The sequence below is a fragment of the Macrobrachium nipponense genome, chromosome 31 (assembly GCF_015104395.2).
Source record: "Macrobrachium nipponense isolate FS-2020 chromosome 31, ASM1510439v2, whole genome shotgun sequence".
Classification (NCBI taxonomy): domain Eukaryota; kingdom Metazoa; phylum Arthropoda; class Malacostraca; order Decapoda; family Palaemonidae; genus Macrobrachium; species Macrobrachium nipponense.
The window spans coordinates 24188067-24209214 of NC_061093.1; the positions used below are offsets into that span (position 1 = coordinate 24188067).

At 33.5% G+C, this 21148-nt stretch overlaps 1 long non-coding RNA gene across 4 annotated transcripts in view; it reads left to right on the plus strand.

Annotated features, from left to right (window-relative positions):
• The window catches only part of LOC135206487 (uncharacterized), a 174470-nt gene extending 158233 nt beyond the window's left edge, over positions 1-16237 (plus strand). Inside the window, exons 3-6 of one of the 4 annotated variants that reach the window (XR_010312754.1) lie at positions 1361-1411; positions 1833-2013; positions 9187-9542; positions 14712-16237. This is a non-coding gene — a long non-coding RNA (uncharacterized LOC135206487). The remainder of the gene's footprint in view (positions 1-1360; positions 1412-1832; positions 2014-9186; positions 9543-14711) is intronic. The other 3 variants (XR_010312753.1, XR_010312755.1, XR_010312756.1) reach the window with 3 other exon arrangements.
• The last annotated feature ends 4911 nt before the right edge of the window (positions 16238-21148 follow it).

Genomic DNA, 21148 nt, shown 5'->3' on the forward strand with positions numbered 1-21148 from the left:
ATGCAATATGATTAAAAACTGAGTACATATAACAAATCTGATTAAGATATATCATCCTTGGCTTTAGTGATACAGTTTTTAAACTATAAAGAGACTTTATGGACACCCTGTATATATATATATATATATATATATATATATATATATATATATATATATATATATACATACACATATATATATACATATATATATATATATATACATATATATATAATATATATATAATATATATATATAGATATATATATATTTATTCTCAGTTATAAAACAGAATAGAAAATATTTCGTCACATAGTAATGCGCACAGTCATGAACAAAAGATTTATTACAGGAATTACTCACAATACTGTATTGCATTAATGAGAGGCTATTTAAATCGGTCTTCTAAACTCATTTATGAACGACCACATTTGAAAATAAAGGAAAAATATGTGAAGAATTAATATGACACGGAATACAATTTAATAGCTGAAATTCTGAGTCACATGATTTGAACGAGAAAGGTGTATTTTTCAAAATATAAACACCAACTAAATAAATAAAAATCACGATTAGGTCCTAACATCGATTTTCATTACTCTATTGGTCTAATGAAATTACCCTCAGATAAGAAAAATAATGTATACACCAATTTGAATATCTATCAGCTTTACACCATCCATTTGTACAGGGTATGAACACGTTCAAAACGCTTGCTTTTATAATTACTTCACCTATCAAATTAATATAGTAAGCCGCGTAAAAGAAATTATTCGCAATTTATATTACAATTTCGTAACCAGGATATCCAACTTCAATTATCAGGAACAGTTTTATGATAGCGTATCGAATTATCGAATACTATTACAATAAAGAGGTAGTGAGCATCAGATTAGGGTTATCAGATTAAAGTTGTCATTATGGGCCACAATAATTTGTATTTGATATTCGCTCTTTTCCCGTATTATTATCAAGTCACTGTAAGAGAATTGAGCTTAAATGTTTTAATGAATATGATATCTGAGTTACAAGGGAGGTGATATTAAATTCTCATATATATATTATATATGTATATATATATATAATATTATCTAATCTATTTTTTATTTATTTATCTACTTATATACTTTCCAATTTAGATGGTATTTTCAACGATGGAACTAAACAAGCAAAAGACTGGGGATTGTCTTCTTCCCTATAGTCTTTGAAGACTGATCTTCTGCCAATGTCCAAATAGTGGGCGCATTATTCTTTTTTTTCAATCAGTAATTAGGGATTTTGGTGTAATTTTTTTCTTATATTCATTTTGCATGTATTGTGACTAAAATAACACCTTTTTCCGCTACGTGTTATGAACATTTAAATTTATTTTTCACAGCCGTAATTCAAGAACTATCGCCGTTCACGATGTTAGCCGATAGTTCAGCATGTAAGTACTTAAGTTTCGTTACTGGTCCTTTATTTCCCTACCCTTGATATATCATAAGATGTTGATTAACCATTGATGTTCTTGAAAGTCCTTGTAATATAAAAGCAATATAGTATGAATAAAGTCATGAAAGTTTGTAACAGCAGCAAGTGTTAGTATTAAAATAACAAAAGACTTATTTTTTAATTGAACTGGTTCAGTTTTCCATACTTTGAATATTAGTGCTTTAATTATAACTAACATCAGTCATATAATGAACACTATTTTACAGACAGTCTTTGCTTGATACAAATCATTTACCTATTTATATTCCTCGTGCACAATGTTTTTATTTTTTTGGGAAATTTTTTTTTATAACAGTTGTGATTTTAAGATTAAACAAAATGTTTTTTAATTAACATGCTATCTTACCCTTCATTAGGAACTTACTGTGAGATGAATTACCCCTCACAAGGACGAAATGACCACAATAACAAGAAACGAGTAATCAAACACACTACAGGAAGGAAAACTTGCAGGAAACATCTAAAGCAGACGAGGTTGAATCTATATTTTTCATTAATAATTTACCAACTGCAGCGGGGCATGCCGTTCTCTGAAAGGTCAAAAGTCCCTGTGTTTTCTCTCTACTCGATTTCTTTTTCCCTCTCAAATCATTCCTTATTTCGTTTCAAACAGATTCATCTCTTTGCATTACACGAGTAAGCAAATTTTGTGCATATGAATGTACACGCACTGGAATGAATGGATACACGGACGTTGCTTTGCTTGAGACTTCCTAACAGTAATACCAAAAGATTAAGATCTTTTTGTATACAGGCGCACACACACACACAACACACACACACACACACACGCACACACACACACACACATATATATATATATATATATATATATATATATATATATATATATATGTGTGTGTGTGTGTGTGTGTGTGTGTGTGTGTGTGTGTATACATATACATATATATATATAATATATATATATATATATATATATATATTGTAACATTAAAAAAAAAAACTCTCTCTACGTAAGGATTTACGAGGAGAATATATCAGGAAACAGTGACAACCCACTATAACTTAAAATGTACTTTAATAACAATCAGTAAGGAAATTAAAGTCACAAACAGAGCATTAAACAAATTACGGACGCATTGCACAAAAGCAAAGACTCGCTACACAGCACTTCATCAAGACTACTAATCACTAATCACTGCATTTTACAGTATAATACCCAAGTCACAAAGCTTTACATCAACACAACATATAATTCACTGTAACATCAAAAAGTTAGTGGCAACCAACGTTACATCACACAAGAAAACGTCCAAATGGATAAACAATACATTACCATATATTCCTCAAAACTTGATACACTATTATAATCACTTGTTTGTTTCAGCTCCAACGAAAATCGTCGTTTTGGGCCTTTATATACCAGACTCACGCTAGACATCCATGGACCAAATATCATTGTTTCGATACATTATCCTTGGCGACTACCGCCTACGCCAAGCGCTACTGCCATCTGTTGTCTAGTGTACACACTTTTTTTCTATGCAAATATCAATTTTCAACCCTTTTCTGCAATTTTACATTCAATAAATCAATATTCCTTTACATTCCCCCCTTTTAACTCAGCGGCTCTCTCCTCAGTCCATTCTGAATTTTCACTCTTACAGTCTTAAACATTAGCTACTTCCATTTAGCAACTGTCGGAGACTGCCACGTCGTTGGTAACAAGCACTTTCCTTTAAATAATCAACAGATCTAGAGAGAGAATCTGCAATGACATTTTCTTTGCCTGCTATATGGTGAATATTTAGTTTGAATGGTTGCAAAAATAAAGACCATCTTAAAATTCTCTTATTGTTGTGCTTACATTTATTAATAAAGGTTAAAGGGTTATTGTCAGTATATACGTCTATTTCAAAGTTACTGTTAAGCAAGTAAGTGCATTAAACTCAAAATTAAACTTAAAGCTTCTTTTTCAACAATACTGTAATTTAACTGGTGGCTATTATATTTCTTTGAAAAGTAAGATACAGGTGTAAACACCATTATGTTCCTGTAATAATACACTGCCAGCTCCTACTTCACTGGAGTCTACCTGTAACTTGAATGGTAGATTAAAGTCTGGGGATTTCAATACTGGCTTCGACATTAACAAGAGCTTAAGTTTATTAAAGGCATCGTCACATTCCTTTGACCACACAAACTTCACATCCTTTTTCAGCAACTCTGTTAATGGGTAGGCTACATCTGAAAAGTTCTTACAAATTTCCTGTAATACCCCACTGTTCCCAAAATTTCATCACTCCACGTTTAGATGTAGGGAGGGTCAAATTCTTTATGACCTCAATATGACAATCAACAGGTTTCACTTGGCCACTTCCTATTTCATGTCCTAAATATTGAACAGTAGTTTTTCCAAATTCACATTTGGCAAGGTTTATCGTAACATTAAATTCTAATAACCTCTTAAAAACATCATATACTTTTTTAATGTGATCTTCCCAGGTTTCTCCAACAATAATAATGTCATCTAAATAAACAAATACACCTTCGAGATCCTTCAAGATATAATTCATCTGACGTTGGAAAGTCAAAGGTGCATTACATAAACCAAATGGCATTACCTTATAATTATAAAGTCCATGGGGTGTAACAAATGCAGCAATATCCCTGCTGTTTTTTGTCTAACTCAATTTGATAGTATCCTTTCAATAAATCAATTTTACTTAAAAAAGGAAACTTTGCTACATTATCAATTATATCTTCTACTCTGGGCATAGGATATGAATCTTTTATATTACATTATTTACCTTTCGATAGTCTGTACACATTCTTGCACTTCCGTCAGGTTTGTCGACTAGAATACATGGGCTAGCCCATTCACTATGGCTTTCCTCTGCTAGTCCGTGTTTCAGTAAATAAGCAACTTCGGTCTTTAACTGTTGTTGTTGCCTCGGCGACATTCTGTATGGACGCTGACTTATTGGCGTCTCTTCTCTCAACCTGATTTTATGCTGTACTCCTTTTATCCTTTTAGGATGGTCTGAAAATAGATCTGAAAAGTTTTGAATTAGCACTTTAAAATCATGCTGCTGTTCATCAGATAAATGAATACATAACTTCCTAAATTTTTCATCATCACTCAAATAATCTGTATTTTTTAATCGAAGTTCAATTTCTTCTTCAACGTCTTTTTCATCATCCTCTTTTGCAATTGACAACACTCCACTGGATTCGTTATACTTCTTTAATTTGTTAATATGGAAAGTTTTAACTTTCCTCCGTCCTGTAGGAAATTGAATTCGATAATTAACATCACTTACTTTTTCCTTCACCGTGCAAGGTCCTATATACTTCTGGTTAAAAACCTTACCAGCTGTAGGGAGATACACTAGAACCTTATCTCCTATGTCGAGTTCACGTTTTGCAGCCTTTTTGTCGTAATTTCTTTTCATCTCTTCTTGTACTACTTTAAGATTCTCATATGCTACTTTCCATATTTTCTTTATTTTTATTTTTCCTTCATTTCTTGTAACGTGCTAGAATCCTTCTCATCTGAAATCAACTGATTCTTTATCACCTCCATGGGTGACCTTACCTGATGGACATATACTAACTGAAAAGGAGAATAACCCAACGATGAATGTACGCTATCACGAACGGCAAATAGCAACATTGGTATGTAGACATCCCATTCCTTTTCATTTTCACAACAGTACGTGAGAAGCATGGTTTTGAAGGTTCGATGAAATCGTTCGACCACTCCTTGGCTCTGTGGGTGATAAGGAGACGATAAACAATGCTTAATATTCTGACAGGCTAAAAATGAGGTAAACTTTCTAGACGTAAAGTTGGTTCCTTGGTCGGTTTGAACTTCCTTTGGCAAACCTACCAGCGAGAAGAACTTGTTAAGCGCTTCAATTATCTTATCAGCACTCACTGTTCTTAAAGGAATAGCCTCTGGAAATCTGGTAGCACTACACATAATTGTCAGCAAATACTCGTTACCTTTGCTAGACCTAGGCAGAGGTCCTACACAATCCAAAACCAGTTTCTCAAAGGGTTCTCCTGGAACTTCAATGGGTTGCAATGGCATCACCTTAGGGTCATGTTGAGCTTTACCTACTTTTTGACATAAATCACAATTTTTACAATATTCACTACAATCTTTCTGCATCTTAGGCCAAAAAAAATACCTTAATAATTTCTCATAAGTTTTGTTTATACCTAAATGACCAGAATAACTACAGTCATGAGCAATACCTAGAACAAAATTCCTATAACTACTTGGAATGACCACTTGTTCTACAACATCATTAACATTTCTACTCTTGAACTTCCTCATTAGGATTCCATCCTTTAAAAAGTAACACTTGCCTTCCTTCTCGATATCATTTATATCAACAAGGGCATTATCTCTTATTACCTTCAAATTATCATCTTCAATTTGAGATTTAACAAATTCTTCCTTATTAACTTTCAGCATTCGCAAAGGAGTACTGACTTTACTTACTTGTAGTGTTTCCGGACTATCTTTAAACAAGTTTTGTAAATCCAAACCGTCGTCATCATTTACCTTTCCTTCGGCACTCTTACTTCTTGTAGTAACTGCACAAGCAGGAAATAAGTTTGGAAATGTACATTCAACTTCTGTAATAAATGAAGAATTAAAGGGTTTTTTCTGTCAAAATTGGATACTGCTACCAAAAACTTTGTCTCCACATACATCATTTCCAAGAATTAACTCTACTCCTGACACTGGGATTTCTCTCACCAAAGCAATTTTAACATATCCCGAAATTAACGGAGTTTCTAACCTTACTTCTACTAATGGAGCTGAAAACTCAGGTCCAAACCCACGCAGAAGTACATACTCTCCAGTATCCTTCCACTGGTCATACATATTTTTTATCATTACAGACTGTACCGCTCCGGTATCTCTTAACCACCTTACTTTCCTTTTTTCAACACAAGGGAGGTGTAACCAACCATCTCCCATAAAAAGGGTCATACAATTCAGTACCTTTGGATGTGGACTTCTCTTCAGGTAGTCTCACTCCATTTCCTTTTACAATATCCTCAATACAACCAACATTACTAACATTTGAACATCATTGTTACCTATTTTGTAACCTATATTCTCATCAACATCACATATATTATTACTGTCGATGCTATCGTTACAATACCTCTTACCTGGCCTAAGGGGAGAAGCAAACAAACAAGGATCTCTGTCACCACATGCTTGTGGTTGATTCAACAATGCAATGGTATTTTCAGGTTTATGATCATCCTTAAAATGTACAGGTTTATCTTTAACTTTATTTACCACTTGAATTGGACGGTTTATTGTGCGATGTGGACAACTCCTACTGATGTGTCCTGGTTTGCCACAACTGAAACATACAAAATCTCTAAAATTTTCGCCTATATTTTGGTAACTAGGTGTAAACTGATCATTTACACTGTATCCTGCTTTTCCAGCCACTAACACTAGGACCAGAATTATATTGACTTGCCCCTCTACCACCTCTATTAAAGGATTTATTATAGACTCCACGAGATGATACCTGTGAACTCGTAGTCTTACCTTGTGCCTTGTAATTTTGCTGCTCTTCCCAAACTCTGCTCCTTCCAATTTTAGGAGTGACGTCAGTATTATATAGCTTATGGTCAATGCATAATTATCAGACAATCTAGTGGCTTCATCGACATTATCTACATCACGTTTTCATCCAAATATGTTTTAATAAGTGGATTAATACCATCCTTGAACTGCTCAAGCAAAATAAGTTCCTGAAGTTTACCGAAATCACCATTAACTTCTCGGGCATTCATCCACCTATCATACCACAGGCGTTGTTCCCGTGCATACTCCATATGAGTACGACTGTCTCTTTTTATCCAGCTTCTGAACTTCTCTCTATACCTCTCTGGCACCCATTCATAAGCTTTCAAAACTTCGGAATTTAACTCTCTCATAATCCTTATTAATCATCTAAAGATAAGGCAGCAAATACTTCCCTAGCCTTTCCTCGAAAGGAGGTTTGAACCAACGTGCTCCATGACGTTCTCGGCCATTCACGCTGTTCTGCTACTTTCTCAAATTGTAAAAAAAATGCATCCACTTCATTTTCAACAAAAATTGGTACACTTTTTACTGCATTGTCTATTCTAAAAGATTTTGGTATTTCTCTGGACTTTTCTTCTACTTCAAGTTTCTTCATCTCTAGCTCTATCCTCTTTTGCTCAACTTCAGCTTCTACCTTCTTTTGCTCAACCTCAATCTTCCTAACCTTTTCAGCTCTCTCATTTTCTAACTTCTTTAGTTCAACAGCTTTCTCATTCTCTAATCTAACTATTTGCAAATGAATCTGCATCTGCTCAACACTCATCTTCATAAAAAAAGTTTTGGACTTTTTGGTTTAACCCTGCGTGACTTTGTTTTTTCACGTACGGCTTTGGCACTTCCTCTTCACTTGCACTACCTTCTGTATTATTCTCACTAGCGCTCTGCTGGCTATCAGTTTCTTGCCCTTCCCAACTCATCAGTAACAACCCTTCCTTATCAGACAAAATGCCTAAAGTCATTAGCGCCTCACTTACTTTATTTGAGATTTCTTGCTTCCTTGCAGATTCTGATACTTCTACATTATAGTACCTAGCTAGAACAATCCAGTCTATTTTAGTTATACCTTCTAACTTTTCACCACTAGGACTACGTATGAAAATCTTTCAAATCAAACATCTTTAATAACTGCTCAAAATTACACAGCAAGACAAATATTATAGCACTAACACTATCACAACTCTCCCCCCTCTCTAAGTACATGGAAGTACTGAAAAGCAATTAACAGTAGGGATACGTCAAGTTATGGTCGAATACGTTCGACATGAGAAGCAACAATTATAAGGATATGTTTGAGTTTCGTTCGATAGAATGAGCAAAAACTGAGTAGGGATACGTTCGGGTTTCGTTTGACAGGCCCCATGTAACATAAAAAAAAAAATCTCTCTCTACGGTAAGGATTTACGAGGAGAATATATCAGGAAACAGTGACAACCCACTATAACTTAAAATGTACTTTAATAACAATCAGTAAGGAAATTAAAGTCACAAACAGAACATTAAACAAATTACGGACGCATTGCACAAAAGCAAAGACTCGCTACACAGCACTTCATCAAGACTACTAATCACTAATCACTGCATTTTACAGTATAATACCCAAGTCACAAAGCTTTACATCAACACAACATATAATTCACTGTAACATCAAAAAGTTAGTGGCAACCAACGTTACATCACACAAGAAAACGTCCAAATGATAAACAATACATTACCATATATTCCTCAAACTTGATACACTATTATAATCACTTGTTTGTTTCAGCTCCAACGAAAATCGTCGTTTTGGGCCTTTATATACCAGACTCACGCTAGACATCCATGGACCAAATATCATTTTTTCGATACATTATCCTTGGCGACTACCGCCTACGCCAAGCGCTACTGCCATCTGTTGTCTAGTGTACACACTTTTTTTCTATGCAAATATCAATTTTCAAACCTTTTCTGCAATTTACATTCAATAAATCAATATTCCTTTACAATATATAGATATATATATATATATATATATATATATATATATATATATATATATATATATATATATAACAGTTTATTAATGATCCCAACCAGGACGTCCCTTTGGTTTAATCTATTAACTCCATTTTCTGTATCAGGGTATAAGAGTGCCGAGTGAAATACTGGGAACTGCTTAGCGAAAAGAGGTGTCTTGTAAATGGCGGATGAGACCCTACAAGGAGATCAGCGACGGCAAGAATTTACAGTAACGGCGATCCAATGACATGAAGTATGCAGCTTTCTTTCTGTTCTGGTTCGGTGAAAATCTGGAACATGGGGTTGAAGTACATGCTCTGTTTCATTGTCGCATGAACTAAAGAGAGACATATATGTTAGTTCTTGGATTTTTTAGCAGATGAACGGACGTAATGAAAACCGAAGAAAAACTATCGATGACTAAGTTATCTAAGTAGAAAAAGCTCGATATTGGTACCCAGTAAGACACAACTGAATGGTAAGTAGACTCATTAGAGGGGATGAGCTAATGAAGGGGAAGTCTTCTCTTGTCTTGATGTTATTGATTATCAGCATGTCAGTATGAACGTTTACCGCGAATAAGCTGTATTAGTCTGCGTTTGAAGAAAAAATCCGCTTGACCACAAAAAAACAAAAAACAAAGGTTATAGCCATTTTCCATGTATAATGATCAATTGCTTGCCATTATTCTGCATTTTCCTCAGTTTGAAGAAAAATTCCGTTTGACACCCCCAAAACCCCCATGCAGGCCATTTTTAACCCCCTGCAGAATGCCCGAATTGCAATTGTAATGAATTGTCAAAATGTGGCCATTTTACATGCATAATGTACTATGGCTTGCAACTAATCTGCATTTTTCTGTTTTAAGGAAAAGTTAGTTTGGCCCCTTGCAATATGCCCGAATTGCAGTGAATTGCCCAAATCTGACCATTTCCCATGCATACAGATCAATTGCTTGCCATTAGTCTTCATTCTTCTGAGTTTGAAGCAAAAGTCTTTTTGACCGCACAGAACAACCAAGGTTAGTTACTACTAAAGTTATTATTATTTTTTTTTTTTGGTCCCCCCCCCCTGCAATATGGCCGGATTGTAATCAACTGGCCAAATGTGGCCGTTTCCCATGCATTCTGATCAATTGGTTGCCAGTAGCCTGGATTCTACTCAGTTTTATGGAAAAGTCCGTTTCACCTCCCAAAAATATCCAAGGCTGTATTATAGAGCCTTTTTTACTACTAACGCCTTTTTGGTTCGCTCTGCAATATGGCCGGATTGTAATCAATTGTTCAGATGTGTTCATTTTCCATGAATGGTGATTAACTGGTTCCCACTTGGCTGCATTTTTCTCAGCTTCAAGGAAAAGCCCGTTTGACCCTTTTAGGGCACCTTTCGACAGTCGTTCTGGCTTACCCGAACTGTAAGAACTCACTATTACGACTAAATTACTGATTTATTTCTTTGCTATGAGTGGCTTCAAATATGAGAGCGTCACAAGTAAGATTTCATAACCTATGGACGCCTCTTATTTAGCTGCTAGTAAATGAAGAGGTTTATTGTTTGTTCAGTGAAGTAATTCACACAACTTGTTAAGGGTTGTTTTATCATGACAGTAACGATCGTGAATAAATTCCTTATAGAACATTTTATTCTTATTTTTTGCCACCATTCTCGTGGTTATAGGTTCGTGGAACCAATAGTTTTGTCGATTTTAAATTTGTCTGCGAAACGTTATCAAGAGCTGAGGATGCTCTGTCAGTTTCGTTGTTTCCTTCCACTAGAGCAGTGTGAGAGCGCTTTACTTACGAATTGGTCGACTACGTTTCTCTTGTGGATGTCCAGACACTCGCTGGCTCTGTCCATTCAAAACCTAGGGTAGGTCGGTTTAATGTGACGAAAAGAAGCATAAAAGAAGCACTGCCGTTCCAACATCAACGCTGGGACTTGGCAGGTACAGTCGAATCCCATGCCTTATATATATTAGCTTTTGTGTCTCAGTTAACCCTCAATAGATAACATTTCTTTTAACATGCTTTTAAACGATTGCTTCCAGCGCTCAAGGCCCCATGTGACTAGAGACGATAGACATCATACTAAGTGATAAAGGGTTATGTCAATTTCTTGTTTAGCATATGTTTGTGTGATATTATTATTATTTTTTTGAGAAACATAAAAGTATGAGAGAGAGAGAGAGAGAGAGAGAGGAGAGAGGAGAGAGAGAGAGAGAGAGAGAGAGAGAGAGAGAGAGAGAGAGAGAGAGAGAGAGAGAGAGAGCTATATATGAACTGTTAACATTATTAAGCTGATAATTGGATTTTTCAATGCAATTATGTAGTTTTTTTGTCCATTTTTTATGTGGAGTACCTTCCTCTTTGTGATGCATATAATTTGTTAATCCACACTTTCTATCAGTTTCGTTAAATTTTCCAGTCATTTTCGTCATTCAGTTCAATTTCCTCGTTCCTCATTTTTGTCTCAGTATTATTCATAGATTTTGTTTATTCTTCCGGTAAACTTTTATTAGTACCCCTGTAGAAAGAAGAGATAATTATAGTATTTTGTAAATGCTGGCTCTCCTTAATCTTTTATGTAGACAGGAGATAATATTTCCTTTCAACATTGAGTGGGATGAACATCTCCATTCGAAGAATAGAATTTTTTAACATTGCTTATAATTGTAAATGTTATAACCTAATCAGGCATACATCCACATGATGGAACTCTTAGCCTTGATGTTCATACCCACACACACACACACACACACACACACACACACACACACACACACACACACACATATATATATACATATATATATAATATATATATATATATATATATATATATATATATATATATATATATATATATATATATATATACATATATATATATATATATATATATATATATATATATATATATGAACATTATTTCCTTGAAATAATAGAAAATAGCGACAGATATAACGAAATATGTGAGTCAAGATCAGAATAAAACAACGCGATATGTCTCTCCATGCTGACGCTATGTTTGTTTACTATATCTGATGACGTAATCAACTATATTTATGAATGGGGGGCTATTCACGAAATGATGCAGTTGTCAAGTAACGCTTATGGGGAAACAAAAGATATATGTTTCAACACAAATATCCACATCATGGGTGTCTACTCTTGCATCGCGGTAAGTGATAAAGGTATGGAATAATTGAAGGTTTAAAAGAATATGCTCCTGGCAGCCATACTGAATATTTTCTGCATTTCTCAACTCAGAATACGACCAACTGGTCTTTTCTTTTTTTTTATTAACCTCAGCAGAGCTACCTTTCTCAATTGTAGTCATTTAGGTAAAATCTAATTCTTGTAAAACATGTTTGTTTTGCATCGTTAAATGTTGTACTTCTCTCATAATAATGATTTCAAAAGGTGTACAGTTTGATAGAGATGGACTAAAAAAAGAAATTAGATTTTATAACTTTAGTTACATTAAAAAGTATTGTAATTTTTTCTACCTATTACTCTAGACTCCATGAATAGGACTATCGTCTTATGCCATTAAAACCAAAATTTGGCTACTCTTTCACGAAGAAAAATATTATTTAATTTAGGATTTATTGAATATTTCTTAATTTCAGATGAATTTGAAGTATTTTATATAACAATTAAGACATTATAACAATGGACTCATTTATAAAGAAAAGGCAATTACATGAACATGACGGTAGATTGTTAGTAATGTATGACATCACGAATCAAGAGTAGTTAGTGACATCATCAATAGCTAATGATAGTAAAGCAACATTCCCGCCTAAAAAGAAGGCGCTGTGCGTAGTTGGGGAGGGGGGGAGTCTATTGTTGCCATTTGTGTGAACTCGAGTTCTTACAAAAATGTCGGCTGTGCTTCGGTATTTGCTGTTCACCTCTTTCGGTAAATGATTTGGTAAGACAATATATATCTAATTGAAATATGAAATGACAATTAACGGCTGTGTCCCATCTCTCTGTGCTGACCACGTTTGCGTTTACCATATCCGATGAGTGTACGAACCATATTTATGAATGGAAGTTGCCCACTGACGCAGTTGCCAGGTGTCACATTAGTAAAAATAAGAGATGTCTCCAACGAAAAATATATTTAGCGCACGCATGTCCTGTCATGAAGTGTGGTAGCTCTTAATATATAGAATCAGTCAGGTTTGCAGAAATCTGCAACAGGTCTCCAATCGTGTTATTTTTTGCATTTTTGTGAACTCGAATTCTTACAAAAATGTTAGTCATCCTTCGATAATTGCCATTCACCTGTTTCAATAATGTTTTGAAAAGAAATGCAATATGCAGAAAGGAGAATGAAAAATGGAAATTAGACTTTATAGCATTCATCATATCGAAATACTATAGTCCTTTGCCTATTTCTTTAGACTCCTTGGCTATCAACACTATGGTGTCGTCATTAAAAGTAGAAAAAAAAAAAAAAAGTGGCTAATTTTTCATTAAGATAAATATCGAATAGTTGGCACTTAAGGAACATTCCGTTATCTCAAATCCATTGGAAAATATTTAATAAAGAATTTAACATTTTATTTTAATCAGCATTTATAGAAAGAAACGATATCTATAAAAATATTACGGGTTAAACATGGAATACTAGTGGTATAGAACAATTGACTGGGTGCGTCGTTTATGACGTCATCGCAGCCCATCATAGGAGCAAATTTCCCGCCTAAATTTAAAATACTTGTGTGTGTGTGTGGGAGTGTTCCTCGAGTTTATGCTTTGCTGTTTGCTGTTTTTTCAAATGTTTGATATTTCTGGAGATTCTACCGTTTTTGTCACTTTCATTTTTTTCATTATTTTTTGTTTAAATGGATATAACTTTAAACATGATACTTATTATTAGCGAGTATTTGAACATGAAATAAGAAAAATAGAAAAAATATATTTGTAAAATATCCAAGTGATATGGGTGCATTATTTTCCTTTAGCATGTGTTTGAATGAGATGGAGGGAGAGAGAGGTAAAGCCAGGATATTGATGTTAAAATCATTTTTGACCATCATTTTGAACAAAAAGGTGAAAATTGCATACTTTGAAAGATTTTAGAATTTATCTTCTTGCAAAATATCTTCCTCAGCCCATAAACATTGTAATAAATCCCTATTCTCACTTTATCGACATTCCTTTTCATCACACTTTTGTCAGCCTCTTTCATTAAACGATACAAGTAAAGTTGTATAAGCATCATTATTGTAGAGATAAGAGAGTATAATAGTTTTCTATAAACGAGGCTTCTCAATAACTCTTAATTAGATTGTTGGTAATATTCTCTTGTACTGCAGGAGGATGTAATTTCTGTGGATACAACTATTAATGCTGTAATCTAAGTAGGCATACTTCGACTTAAATAAAGGGACCAGTCTTGAAGTAGTTATACACACACAAACACACTCACTCACGCACACACACACACACACACACACACACACACACACACACACACACACACACATATATATATATTATATATATATATATATATATATATATAATATATATATATATATATATATTGTCAGGTTCGGTCAGTTGCTTTGTGGGGACAATCCTTTGGTTCAGTTGTTCTACCTATTAACCATTTTTGTTTTTATTTAAAGGTGAGTTGACGTCTGTACCGTCTCGACATAACAGCTTTAGTCAGTATCAGTCAGCAAAAGGAGTCAGTAATCCAGCAACGGAGAAGTCAGTATGGGAGCAGCTTGAGTCAGTTGTGGACAATCTACTGAGATGTCAGTAGTGGAGTGGCGACGGGTATGCCATACCTGTTGGCCTCGACAGGAGGTGGTTGTCCTCTTCGTCTGTTTGTGCGGTTTCGTCCCTGGCGGCAGCGTGTGGCTCTCTTGACGACATAACTAAGTTCTTCTGTCGGTGTGACCACATCTTGGAGTGGGATTTCCTCCACTTTCGTCTGTGTTCGTAGCGTGTGACTGTTTTAACGATGGGACCATAAGCGCCTCAATGGTGTGATTGGTATGGTCTTGGAATGCCACCTCGATGGCCGCGAGTTCGATTCTCGAGCATTCCATTGAGGTGTGAGAGATGTGTATTTCTGGTGGTAGAAGTTCATTCTCGACGTATTTCGGAAGTCAAGTAAAGCCGTTGGTTCCGTTGGTGAATAACCACTGGCTTCATGTAACGTAAAAATACCATACAAACAAACAAACAAACGACTGGACCATGATCATCTGTGTGACCTTGTCTTGAGAACGACCTCGTCATGGAGGGTGGCCTCATCCGTGATCTGAATCATTGTGTGCCTAGGCAGTTGACCTGGGTTGTTAATTTCAACCATTTATTGCAACTAAGTTGATTCGGTAGCTTGCCTGTTTTTGCCACGGGTTAGTTATGGTCTGTTATGTTTAATTGTATGTGACAAGGCTGTCATCACTTTAGTGCGAGCAATTGTTAAACGTTTCGACGGGAGTTTTTCCACGGTTGTTATTGATTTCAGTTTTTTTGTTAAGTTCATTTTGGATTACTTTATATTATCTATCACTAGACTGATTTGTTTAGTGTGCCTCAGAAAGCTGTGTTTTTCAAGCATTTAGGACAAGTTGTTTTTCCTTGTGATTTAATTTACTCACTGACTATGTTGTAATTTATTTTTCTGCTCATGATATTTGTGACTTTTAGTTTACTGGCTTCTTTTGTATATATGTAAACTAAGATTGGTGAATGTTAAACTAACATTAAGGTTATGTTTTGTATTGTTTTGCTCCTTCCTCCTTTGTATAAGTATTTGAAATATACGATATATACACCAAATAATAAAGTAAAAAGGAATATATATGTGATTAAAATATGAAATAACAATAAACGGTCTAGTTCAATCTCTCTGTGCTGACCACGTTTGTGTTTACCATATCCTATGAGTGTATGAACCATAATCATGAATGGAAGTTGCGGTGTGAAGCAGTTGCCAGGTGCCACCTAAGTAAAAATAACAGTTGTATCCATCGACCAATATATTCACCTCACGCATACTCAGTCATGAACTGTGGTAGTTATTAGTGTATTGAATCAACAGGGTTTTAATAAAAAATATGCAACCGGTCTCTAATCGTTTTATTTCCTGTATTTTTCCATCTAGAAAGTAACCAACAAGTCTTTTTTTACCTTTCTTATGCAGACGCTTCATTCCTCCATTATGGCCATTTTTGTGAGCTCGAATTCTTACAAGAATTTTATTTTTCCTTTGAAAATTACCATTCACCTCTTTCAATAATATTTTGAAAAGATGTAAACATGCAAAAAAAAACAGAAGAAAAAAAGAAATTATAATTTATAGTATTAATTATATAAAAATATTATAGTTCTTTGCCTATTTCTTTAGACTCCTTGGATATCAATACCGTGGTGTCGTCATTACAAGTAAAAAAGTAGCTAATTTTCCATTAAAATAAACACCGAATAATTGGCGCTAAAGGAACATTCCGTTATTCAAATCCATTGGAAAATATTTAGTAACGAATTTCGCATTTAATTTTAATCATTATTTATAGAAGGAAGCGATATATGTAAAAAGATGGCGGTTTAAAGATAGAATACTAGCGGTATATGGCGACGTTCTATGGTTGTTGATAATGACGTCATCGACAGCCAATCATAGGAGAGGAAATTTCCCGCCTAAACTTGGGTTACTTTGGAGGGTTCCTCGAGTTTTTGCGTTGCTGTTTGCTGATTTTTCAAATGTCTGATATCTCCTGAGATTCTCCCGTTTCTGTCACTTTCATTTTTTCTTTATTTTTTGTTTAAATGAGTATGACTTTAAAAAGGTATACATATTGTCAGCAAGGATTTTAACAGAAAATATGAACAAGAGTAAAATTAGAGGAAATATATATTTGCAAAATTTGCAGGTGATAATAAGGCTTGATTAGGTTCATTTAGCATGTCTATTTGATTGCGATGAAGGGAAAGAGAAAGAGAAATTTTGACCAAAAAGTATCTAGTTAGAGAGTCCAGTTTTGAAGATGGCATAATCACACATACACATACCTACGTTTTTGCAAATATATATTTTAAAAATATGTTTTCTCTAATTTTGCTTTTGTTCGTAGTTTCTGTTAAAATCCTTGCTAACAAAATGTATAATTTTTAAAGACATTAATTAAAAAAAAAAATTGAAGGTGACAAAAACGGTAGAATCTCCAGAAAAATCAAACATTTGGAAATGCAGCAAACAGCAACGCATAAACTCGAGGAACCCTCCAAAGTAACCCAAGTTTAGGCGGGAAATTTGCCGTCCTATGATTGGCTATCGATGACTTCATTATCAACAACCATAGCACGTTGCCATATACCACTAGTATTCTATCTTTATACCATAATCTTTTTATATATATTCACCTCATGCATGCCCAGTATTGAACTGTGGTAGCTATTAATATATGGAATCAAAAGGGTTTCAATGAAATATGCAGCAGGTCTCCAATCGTTTTATTTTCTGCATTTTTCGATCCAGAAAGTAACCAACAAGTCTTTTTTACCTTTCATATGCAGACGCTTCATTCATCCATTGTGGCCATTTTTGTGAACCCGAATTCTTTCAAAAATGCTAGTTTTCCTTTGAAAATTGCCATTCACCTCTTTCAATAATGTTTTGGAAAGCCATATGACGTGCAAAAAGCAGAATAAAAAAGGAAATTATAATTTATGATATTAATTATATAAAAGTATGATAGTTCTTTGCCTATTTCTTTATACTCCATGTATATCAATACCGTGGTGTGTCATTAAAAGTAAAAAAGTGGCTAAAGGAACATTCCGTTATTCAAATCCATTGGAAAATAATAAAGAATTTCACATTTTATTTTAATCAATATTTATAGAAGGAAGCGATATATATATAATATATATATATATATATATTATATATATATATATATATATATATATATAGATACATCATATATATATATATATATAGTATATATATATATATATATATATATCTATATATATATATATATATATATATATATATATATAGATTACAGTTTAAAGATGGACTACTAGTGGTATATGGCAACATGGTATGGTTGTTGCTAATGACATCATGAACAGCCAATCATAGGATGGCAAATTTCCCACCTAAACTTGAGGTACTTGTGGAGTTCCTCGAGTTTATGCGTTGCTGTTTGCTATTTTTTCAAATGTCTGATATTTCTGAAGATTCTTTTCTGTCACTTTCATTTTTTCTTTATTTTTTGTTTAAATGAATATGACATTAAAAATGTGACATATTGTCAGCAAGTATTTTAACAAAATATAAACAAAAACAAAATTGGAGAAAATATATTTGCAAAATATGCAAGTGATAATATGCAAGGGAAAGAGAAAGAGAGATTTTGACCAAAAAATATCTAGTTAGACCAAAAAGGTCAAAAATTTCCTACAAAGTTACTATTCTGAACGAAAATTTGAATATTGGATGTTTTCAGAGATTTTTTTTTATCTTCTTATAAGATATCTACCTCAGCCCATAAACATTGTAATTAATGCATATTCTCACTTTATCGACACTCCTTTTCATCACACTTTTGTCTTCCTCTTTAGAGATAAGAGAGTAACATAGGTATCTGCAAACAAGAGCTCCCAATAACCTCTTAATTAAATTGATGGTAATATTTTCTTAGACGGCCACGAAGACGGAATTTCTGTTAATACTAATATTAATGATATAACTAAGTAGCATACTTCTATTTAAGAATATCTATCTATCTTATAAATTAATATATATATATATATATATATATATGCAGTATATTTTCCCTAATTTTGCTTTTGCTCATATTTTATGTTAAAATCCTTGCTAATAATATGCATCATTTTTAAAGTCATATTCTTTAATTAAAAAATAAAGCAAAATTGAAAGTGACAAAAACGGAAGAATCTCCAGAAATATCAGACATTTGGAAAAACAGCAAACATCAATGCATAAACTCGAGGAACCCTCCAAAGTAACTCAAGTATAGGCGGGAAATTTGCTCTCCTATGAATGGCTGTCGATGACGTCATTAGCAACGCCCGTATGCACGTTGCCATATACCACTAGCATTCTATCTTTAAACCTTAATCTTTTTATATATATTCACCTCATGCATGCCCAGTATTGAACTATGGTAGCTATTAATGTATGGAATCAAAAGGGTTTTAATGAAATATGCAGCAGGTCTCCAATCGTTTTATTTTCTGCATTTTTCGGTCCAGAAAGTATTTTATTATGCAAAAGGGGAAATAAAAAAAAAGGAAATTAGAGTTTATAGTACTAATTTCGTGCGAATACTATAGTCCTTTGCCTATTTCTTTAGTCTCCTTGGATATCAATACCGTGGTGTCGTCATTAAAAGTAAAAAAGTGGCTTATTTTTCACTAAGATAAATATCGAATACTTGTCACTCAAGGAACATTCCGTTATTTCAAATCTATTGGAAAATAATTATAAAGGATTTAACATTTTATTTTAATCAATATGTATAGAAAGGAAAGATATATATAATAAGATTATGGTATAAAGATAAAATACTAGTGGTAAATGGCAATGTGGATATGGGCGTTGGTAATGACGTCATTGACAGCCAATCATAGGACGGCAAATTTCCCGCCTAAGCTTGATGTACCTTGTGGAGCTCCTAGAGTTTATGCGTTGCTGTTTGTTGATTTTTCAAATGTCTGTTATATCTGGAGATTCTCCAGATATAAACATGTCTTGGTCATGATATTTAAATGAATGTTTTGAAAAGAAACTATTAAAAAAAATTAAAATAGAGAAAATATATTTGCAAAATATACAAGTGATAAAGGAGGATTAGGTTCATTTATTTAGTATGTGTTTAATTGAGATGGAGGGAGAATGAAAGGGATATATAGAGATGGAAAATTAGAAGATTGATGTGAAAAGTATTTTGACCAAAAAGCTCCTAATTTCCCCACACTTCCTATATGATTGACCAGAAGGGGTTAATTTTCCCACAAGTTCCAATTTGGAACAAAAAGGTGAAATTGGATGCTTTAAGAGATTTTCATAAATTTATTTTTGGTAATATTTCTTAAATGGCCAAGAGGATGGAATTTCTGAATTCAAAGCTTAATATCCATTTTTATATTGTTTTTGTTTACCATATCCGATGATTGTATGAATCATAGTTATGAATGAAACTTAGGTAGTGATGCAGTTGCCAGGTGTCACATTGGTAACAATAACCGATGTATCCATCGACAAATATATTCACCTCATGCATGCCTAGTATTAATGCAAGGAATGAATAGGGTTGTAATGAAATATGCAACAGGTCTCCAATCGTTTTATTTTCTGCAAAGTCTTTTTCCTTTCTTATGCAGACGCTTCATCCCTCCATTGGGGCCATTTTAGCGAACTCGAATCCTTACGAAAATGATGGCTTTCTTTCCTTAATTGCGATTCACATTTTTCAATAATGTTTTGAAAAGACATATAATCTGAAAAAAAAGGAATAAAAAAAGGAAATTAAATATTAATAGTAATAAGTACATCAAAACACATTGTAGTCTTTTTCCTGTTTCCCTATACGCTGTTTATGGCATTAAAAAATACAAATGTTGCTACTCTTTCATGAAGAACAATTTTGAATAATTGTCACTTCAGGAACATTCTGTGATATCAATTTTATTGGAAAAAATTTTAAATAGAAATTGAAGCTTTATTTTAATAAACATCTCTAAAAAGAATATGTATGTATATATATATATATATATATATATATATATATATATATATATATAATAATGCTTAAATAAGCGAATACCACAGGATAATGATAGACAGAAATCCAAGCGCTTTCGTCTTTACTAAAACATTATCAAGGAACGAATGATATATAGTTGGAAAGAATTTTAAAGCTTTTTAACATAAATGTTGTTTTCATTAATATTAATGTCAAGAGTTTAGTAAAAAAAAAATTCCTAAAGATCTTCCCGGCTGCAAATAAGAAATTACTTGCAAGAAGTGTGATGAAGTCTATTACGGACAAGCCGGTAAATCTCTTTCTCAATG